Genomic DNA, 9,373 nt, shown 5'->3' on the forward strand with positions numbered 1-9,373 from the left:
GAATACAGTTTATGGTGTGGGTCGGGGTTAGGTTTTAGAAAGGAATGGAAAATGAACAGAAGTCAATCCCAAGTCCTTGAAAAGATAGAAAAGCTTAGTATGTGTGCGTGTGTGTGTGTGTGTGAGTGCATGTGTTTAGTTTGCTTTCTGTGAAGATAAAAGTGACTAATGTCTTTCTGCAGAGCAGGAGCTGAGGATGTTTCCGAAGAGTATAATTACTTGTCACCCAACAGCTAAAGAAAAAAAAGAAAAAAGAATACATAATTCAGCCAGCGCTGAAATGTTTCTGAATGTCTCGGAGGAAAATAAAATCCTCATGTATGTTTTAAAACCCAGTCTTTTCCCCCCCTCCTGTCTCTTTTTCAAGATTCAATAAGCAAGTGTGTGAAAATTATCTCACAATAAGGTGTGTTAGTATTTTATGTATTTGGAAGTTGCATTATTAATTGCCTTGTCTGTCCACGTGCATGTCACTGTGACATTGTGTTTGATGGCATCATCTTGTTTATGGGCTAGCATTCAGTCTTTATTTGGTATCAGTGACATTGGACGATTCTAACCAGTAGGATTTGATTATGTTTTGTCTGGTGGTTTGCTTTTGCCATTTGGGCTGCTCATAAAACACCAGGGGAGCAATGCCATGCAAGAACTGAACTCTTTTTTTGGTTAAGTTTGCTTTTTGTCTTTAACTGAAAAAAACAGGTAGAATGCCATCTTTGGATGAGGGTGGAGGAGTGAATCTGATGTTACATCTGTACTGATGCAAGAGTGGCAGTGGTCTACCATGGTGAAGTAAGAGCTGAGTTGGTCGATCTGTCGTCCTGCTCACATCTATGGCCACAAAGTCTGAGCAGCGACCAAATGTACGAGATGGCACAGGACTTTTCACTTCAAAATAAGCAACCCAATGATCCCCAACTATAGTAAAACTGTTTTGGCCATCTGCAGCTGTAGTGTAGGGGTCATTCTTGGGCTTTTAATGCAAAAATGACCAAATGAGTTTTGCACTGAGAGCTTTGGCTGGGCAGTTGTCCAAACTCACTTAAAAATGATCAATGACGTTTTAAAATGAATCTGAGACTGCCGCACAGGGCCACTGAAGTTGAGCTGAAATTGGAGTAATTTGCTTTGTGTTCCGACCTTATCTGGGCAAGTTTTACGTACGGAGACATGCAAGCTGATTTAGGCAGTTCAGTCTGGCAAAAATCTCACAACAAATTAGATTTAATGCAGAAAAAAAAGTCAGTTCCAGAAATAGCTATTTTTTTGGAAAGACACCGTGATTGGGAAGAACGCGGGAAATCTTTTTGCCGTCTTTCAATTTCTTTACTTTCAGTGGCAAAATCTTATAGGCAGACATTACTTACCACAAAAATGACAGCTTAGACTCACCAGTCACTTTGATACGTATACCAGGGTTAGAACAGTTTTTCCCTTAAAAGACGTATTAGTTGCTCTTGTCAAAGATTCAATAAACGTTCCTTTGTGATTTAATCACACAAAATCCCTCAGATGTCCTTCCAGTCCAGGTTTGGAGGAGGAGCGTTTAACCATCCAGATCCATTTGCCCTCATCTCTCATCTTTCTTTAGATAAATAACTCCTTCATTTCCGTGATCTCTAATTCATGAGTAACTGACGTCTCCATCAAGAGTTGGGGTTTTTTTCCCCTGAATGGAGCTGTAATCATCCCGTTTTGCTTTGCGCTCCCAGAAAGGTTTGTAGACTTTGAAAAGCACAATCAACATAATTATTAGCTTGAAAACTATTTTCCCCAGTGCTGTTTCGTTCATGGGCTTTGGGGGCCCACGAACGAGCTGATGATTTGCGTCTGTTCACCGAGTTTTAATTAAGACAACAAGGATTTAGCGTCCTCCAATGGTATGGCCCTCGGGAAGGATTCTGCCTCATTTGTTTGCCTTGATGCTCTCAAACAAAATAATAAAAATATAACATTCAATGCTTTTCGGTGCAGGGTTTTAAATGAATTGATTTTAGCACTTTGCAGTTTGAGCGTGGTGGATTATTAAGCACATGCCAGTTTTTATTGGAATACAATGAAATCAACTTCAGGGTCAGGTGAAAACCTTGTAACACGACAGAGTAAACATAATTATATTCTCAGACTGACAGCTGTGTGTGTGTGTGTGTTTTTTTTGAAATTACGTTAAAATAACTTTTGCATGCCCCAGGGCCATAACATTTCCAGAAGAGCAGAAAGTTTTTCTGCTATTGATACAGCTGAAGCATACACACACACACACACACACACACACACACACGCACACATACAAATGTTTGGAGTGGAGAGGATTCTCCATGATGGCAGCAAAAAGGCTCAGAGCCCTGCCTTTGATCATAGCCCACAAAACTTCAAAGACACAAAAAGAGAACTTCATTTTGCACTTAATGGAACATTTTCAGAAGTACATAAATCCTACCTGCATTACCTTTCTGCGAAAACTAATCCAGTGATGCATGTTTTGGGTTCTTGATCGTAAGATAGCACTAAATCACCGCTGAACTGTCAGGACCTCATGATTAATGCTTCATTAAGTTGCCTCTGTGCTGAATTCGACATGACTTTTCACCATTTCGACGCGTTTGATGCGTGTTTTCGGATTCACCCAATTTAGATTAGAACTGTGCAGGTGGGATTAAGAATGAGTTTATTTTGAAAAATGTACAAAAGTAAAAGAAGCTGTTCTGTTACACCAGATTGTTCACATTAAACATTTCAGTTGGTTGCAGACCAGGTTCCACTGAAGGTGCAAACTAGGACAGTGAGCACATGTTGAACAATAAAGGTTCTTAATGGGCTGCAGTGGCTTTAATTTACAAAATTAATTGGGAATATAAATAAGGACAGAGAAATTAGACTGGCATGCAGGAGACGAAGTCACCTTTGTCAAGGACATCCAGTTTCTTCCTGCTTCACCATTTCCTTTGTGGGAAACAAACATTTAGTTTGTGTTTCATGATTTTGTTTTAAAATTATTCTAATTTTACATTAGAATAGACGGTCAAATTATATAAATTTAAATTTTTGGTTAATCAGTGCACATAATATCTTGCTGAGAGATTCAAGAATCATGAATGTCAGTTTTTGACAAATCTCAGTCAGGGCTCAGTCAGCCATCACTCCTATAGTAGCGACGGCTGCCATTTTTACCCAGTTTATATTTTATTGTTGTATTAGGAACACTGACCTTACCAGCCATAACTGTCATATTTGGAGGTTGTTGATAAGGACCCAAATGGCAACAGGAGAAGGGGAAGGGCATAACGGAGATCATATTTAATGATTAAACCGGTGGGCTTGCAGAACACGTGGGAAAACGCAGAAATCAGGGCGACAGCAACAGCATAATCCGGCAGTGTAGCAACAGCATAATCCGGCAGTGAGAGAAAGAACCTAAGGAGCTTAAATATTATGAAATATCGTGGTATGGAAACCAGATGAGTGCAATCAACAGAAAACACAGCAGGTGAGGAAAACTGAAGAAAGAACCAACAGGAAGAAGCGGAACTGGACACAAATTTTAAAAAGATCTAAAAAGAAAAAACACAAAGAAATGAACTATCATGGCAACACCCTAAAAATACTGAAATGTGGCAGAATGAACGTAAACAAAAGAAAACCAAATCCCAAACCAGGGATTGCGACAAAAATTACTAAAATTTTGAAAAACATTTTGCATTCATTCAGTTTCTTTGCTAAAATTCGCTTGACAATCTGAAACATTTAACTGAAAAAGAAAAAAAAAAACAAGAAATCCAGTTTGATTTATGCAAAACCGTCCTCTTGGGTAAATCCTGAATGTTGCTGTCACTAAGATATTGGCCTGGCGTATTGGAGGTACCAATAAGAGTCCCGACCTGTTTATGCTGTGTGGAAAACCGAAACAGTGATCAAAAAACAGCTTAAGCAAAAGTATGAGTGAGCAGCTGAGGAGGGAAGATCGCAGGTGTGTAAATGTACAGAGGGGGCAAAAAATAAACCAGTAAAGACAGTCGGTGAATTTATGTGCATTTTTGCATGAGCAGCAGCAGCAGCAGTGTCAGCAGTGAGACGGCATTAGCTGGGCCTGGTGGAAATGTCAGCTCATCAGTCAAGATGACATCTGCAATCTTGGCTCTTCTCTGTCTCTCCTTTTCATTCACTTAGTTATACTATTAAAAATGGAACATTTCAGTCTACCCATGTTATACTTTATATGTATTTTTTTGGTCAGACTGCTCCATCTTTTGCATTTCCATTTTCCCATTTCATCAGTTATCCCTGCTCTCTATACTTATTTATTCCTTTGAGCCCAGGACGAGCGTTCCTTCAGGACTGAAAAACCGATTCTCAGATGCTTGGGTTGTGGTTCCCGTGTGAAAAACAAGAAAAATAAAAAAAATAAAAAATCTAGAAGCTGCATTTTTGGCTGAGCAGAACATTTTAAAACGTTTACATGATCTGACTTTTTTTTTTTTAGATAGTCTACTGGCAAATAATGGAAGGAAATTGTTGTACATAACAGATGCAATGAGTTGATGAATAAAATTACATTTCATTTTCTTTGTTCAGAAGAGATATTCAACTATTTTGAATAACATCAAAAAAGGATATAAATGGACTGAATTTGTGTAGCTCATACTGAGCACTCACTGTGGTTTACACTTGAGCTACAAAATGCACACACACACACACACACACACACAAGCTTTCATACACTAATAAAGAGCTGGGTAGGTCAAGTGCCTCGCTCAGGCAGGAGGAAGCTGGTACTGAATCTTTTGGATTGGACTCAACACAATCATCATTTAAAATCATGTTTTCATCAACAACTTTTGTTACAGTAGCAAATATGCTTATCGTTATTTCTACCTAATAGTTTCATCTTTCAGTTGAAAATCAGACATTGACTTGGAAATTTGGTTCACCAGGATCAGTTAAAAAAAAGAAACAAACAAAACACACGTCTGGACAACTTGATGCCACCCGTAGAGATTTAAGAATGATTTGACCATACGGATGCGTTTCCTCTAATTGGCATTACAGGTCTCTTCAAGCATGTAATAAGTCAGTCTGCCTAAGTAAAGGGTGACAAGTAGTCACTGTGCTGTTTGATGACGTGGCTTTTCAGTTACTGCTGCTCACGATCTCACTACAACCAGGAAGACGGAGCACATTACCCCGGTTTTAAAGACCGTCTCCTGGTTCCCTGGAGCTCAGAGAATAGACTTTAAAATGCTTTATAAATCACTGAATGGTTCGGCACCAAAATACATTAAAGCATCTATTTGTTGTATCAGATTTCCAGACCACTAACATCTGGCTACTCTGGATCCCCAGAACTACAATCAAACATGGAGAAGCAGCTTTCAGGACAAACACTGAGTTCCTTTAAGTCAAGACGTAAAAACGCACCTGTTTAGAGTCGCCTTTGATTAGGAGAAAATGAAACATTGATAAGCATTTTTGATGTGTATTTGTTGATGGTGACATTTGACAAAATGTAACGTTTGCTTGTTTCATAATTGGTCTTTTAATGGTGTAGAGCATTTTGAATTGCCTTATTGCTAAAATGTGTTATTATACAAATAATAATAGCAGGATACAAGCAATTTTGTTCATGCATATTAGACAATTAATTTGGTAAAGAAATAGGCACAAAAACATGCAGCGTTTTCTAATAAGGTCTGGTCATGACAGGTAATTGTATTCTACTCTGCCCTTTGGATCGTCAGCTTGAAATCTGTTACTGATTTCCAGCCTCAATCTCATGTCGTTCAAAGCAGGCATTTTGAAAATTTATACAAGATTTGTGCTCTCTATGGCTCCCTCTCACACACACGCACACACACGCACACATACACACACACACGCACGCACACGCACACACACACACACACATGCACGCATGCAATGAAACGAAAACCCTGCAGACTCGAACCTCAATTGGTTTCAGTGAGTTGTCACATTCTGGCCGAAAGTCAATTTTACACTTACTTAGCCCCATAATAAGAAGTCATGTTGACAACCCCACAATACATCTCTCCTTGCGGGGGAGGGGCAGGGAAAAATTCACAGAACTCACAATAGGGCAACGGTGGGGGGTCAAACAGCAAGTGGGGTAGTTGATAAAGAGATGCTGAGACAAAATGAGCGACAAAAAAGAGTGAAAACAGAGAAATTGCTTTGCATCCCTGCTGTGGTTGGACCAAGCTATTAAAAGTTACACTTTAAAAGTGGCCAGAATATTTTACTCCGGAGCCATTTTCAGATGCTATCTTTTTGATGAAATGTACTTTCTACACAAAAACTGCGTTCGTAAGTAAAGTTTTTGGTGAAATTAAATGTTTTATCTATTTCTTCTAAAGTACAATTGTAATATTTTAACACTGAGCAACTATTTCCTTCTGCATGTTTGTACAACATTCCAGACTTCCAAGATACGTAAAAAAAAAAAAAAAGTAATGTAAACCTCAGAATATTTTGTTGGTAACAAAATTCCAGCAATAATCTGTTTACTCCATAACCTACATAGTAAACGCAGGCATTATTTTGAAGTCGATTCATGTGTCTTGGGATTTGTTTCCCTCCAAACACAGGGAAACAGAGGAAACGATTTTTGAACGCATTCAGAGAAGCCTTTGACTTTGTACGCATAACTAGCTGCGGTGTTATTGCAAATGTGTGCAAATTTTTGTCGCCGTTCTGCTAATGTAGAAAACAAAATTTCACAATTGTGGTGTTTCCACCAAATAAGAAATTAAATCAGGACAAGTCAGGATCTTATTCAGTCATTGGAATGACAAGCCCCTTATATTTGGGAGTGGCTACGTATGCGGCATTTTGAGGAAATTGTCGGTGATTTTACAGAAGGGCTGCGGATTCAAAACGTTCGAATGACAAGTTGTTATGAACTGTTTACTGTGAGCTCTAAAACACCCATCACTCTCCTACTGCTTCCTGTTGTCTTCATTGTTTCCATCAGTAGTAACATCCTGCTGTTGATCCTGCTGTTGATCAAAATATTTCCTACATCTAATTCGATATGGCCAAAAAAAAAAACACCTCATCCTCGCACAAAACCTGAGTTTTTTTTAAGTTTGAAACTTGAAGTGTGAACATGCACATGCAGAAACTGTTATCCACTTCTGAACAAAATTGTGGCTAAACTGAAACACATTTATGCTCGAGATGATTTCGAGCTCATCCAGATATTCTATTGAGCATGCTTTTTGCTCACACACTTGTCTGGTAAGCAAAAACACTTCTTACAAATGGAGCAGCTACTCTAACGCTGCTAAATAGCTGCCTCAGGTGAGGTGCTCGTTTTCTCTCATTGAGAAGGAAAATATGCCAGATGGAAAGATGGAACTCGGTTCCATCAGGGGAAGAAATGCCTTTGCTTGTTTAAATCAATACACATGTCTGACCAAACATAGCACCAGCGGCAGTAATGCTTCCCTTTAAACAGACTTCAAAAACTTAACTGCTGAAAAAAAAAATAAAAAAAATAAAACCTTTGGTGCGATCACGCCGTTTGGTTCCATCAATGTTTGTTTGGAGGAGCTTTCTTATTTTAGCTGCACATCAAAGGAGTTTGTGACATCAAACAGCCAATCCATGATACCACTTGTCATTACCATCTGTCAATCACTTCCAGGGGAAAAAAAAGAGAAAAAGTGGCACTCCAGCTAAACAGCATCAAACATGACAAGTTTATATCCGAATGTATTATTCATTCATCTGAATTCTGCGACAGTTTCAGACAGCACAATAAAATATGCTAAATGATGACCTTCATGCCAGAGCAGTAATTTCACTCCACACATCATTTACACTTGTCCCAGAGGTTTGACTAAAAAGGCTTCGTGTACAATAACTACAGTCCCTTTTTACTTTATTGGTTTGCCTGGAGGACGGTTCGTTGTAAAATAGATAATGAGATAATGCCAACACACTGAGATTTAAACCACTGCTCACTCTGCGTCTCTCTGTAAACAACTGAAATTACGCTGGACCACCCGATGAGCAGAATTTGATCTGGTTTTAAAGAGGAAGACATTAAAGGAAGATTACCACCACAAAGAACTGAGGCACTATCCTTCAGAGAGAAGAGACATGCATGAATGCATATTTTGGGAATTTTCCTGGCAGATTTCCAGCATTTCCTCCTCTCTCACGATTTGATGGCGTGCATTTGCAAAAATAGTCGACTTTTCTACACTTTGACATATTACAGTCGCAAACTTTAAGGTATTTTATTCGAATTTTGTGGTCAAAGAACTGCTTTCACATGTCCTGTAATTAGTCTGTAACTTAATCTCAGCAAACCAAGGTGGGCGGCATCAACTAACTCACTCACTCTTTGGTTACCTAGCAACAAACTGCTGAATAACTTGCACAGTGTTTAACCCATCAACCTCAAAATGGAAAAGCAACACTGAAAACCATTGGTTAATGGTGATGGGTGTCCACCACCAACATCAATGGAAGAAATGCTCTACAGGGTCATGATAGAGTTTAGATGGCAGAATACGTTTACAGGATAATTCACTGGGCAATACACAAGTCATGGATCATGGATGTGTAACATTTTTGGAAGAAATCCATAACTTTTGGCAGAACAACCACCCTAAACACATCCAAAACAAAAATGGGGGGTTGATTAGATCAAAAGACACTAAATGTGTTAAAACAGCACAAAGTCCATCCCATAATCAAATTGAGAATCTGACGAATATTAATTTGTTTTGGGCAGACACTGTACATCATGTCTACACTGTGTGAGCTCTGAGTTGGTCTCAGAATGAAAAATATGGTGAAGACAGTATGTCAAAAATGACATGTGGCTGCAATTGCAACAAAAAAGTTGACTGAGTTAAGAAAGACACAAATGTGTACTACCTTTTCAAAATGTTCATTTGCAAAAGATTTACATTGGCATATCATCTGAAATCTTAAAAAGAAACATTGGTATTTGCAGCTGCATCATGCCAAATGTGAGCATGAATATTTCTGCAAAGCATTACAGGTAGGACACCATATATACTAAAGGTGCAATGATGACTAAAAACTTTACAATTTATAAACACAAATACAATTCAACAGCAGTTCATCAAATCGCTCTTAATAATTTCCATGACTGAAATTCCAGCAATTTTGAGCTATGCAGAGCTATTGCGTGGCTCCGCTACAGCAGCTGACTCCGTCACAGCCGCTACGACTTTATTACGCACCACTTTTATATTTTTGCCACAGTTAAGCAGGATTTTGTCAGGGGCAACTGGTAGAAAGGCCCGAATGCAGGGACACAAGAGACCGGATCAGTTTTCCACAAAGAACTTCAAAACCTCTTTAAACAGGTATTCAGAGG

The sequence above is a fragment of the Poecilia reticulata genome, chromosome 19 (assembly GCF_904066995.2).
Source record: "Poecilia reticulata chromosome 19, P_reticulata-male-v2, whole genome shotgun sequence".
Lineage (NCBI taxonomy): Eukaryota > Metazoa > Chordata > Actinopteri > Cyprinodontiformes > Poeciliidae > Poecilia > Poecilia reticulata.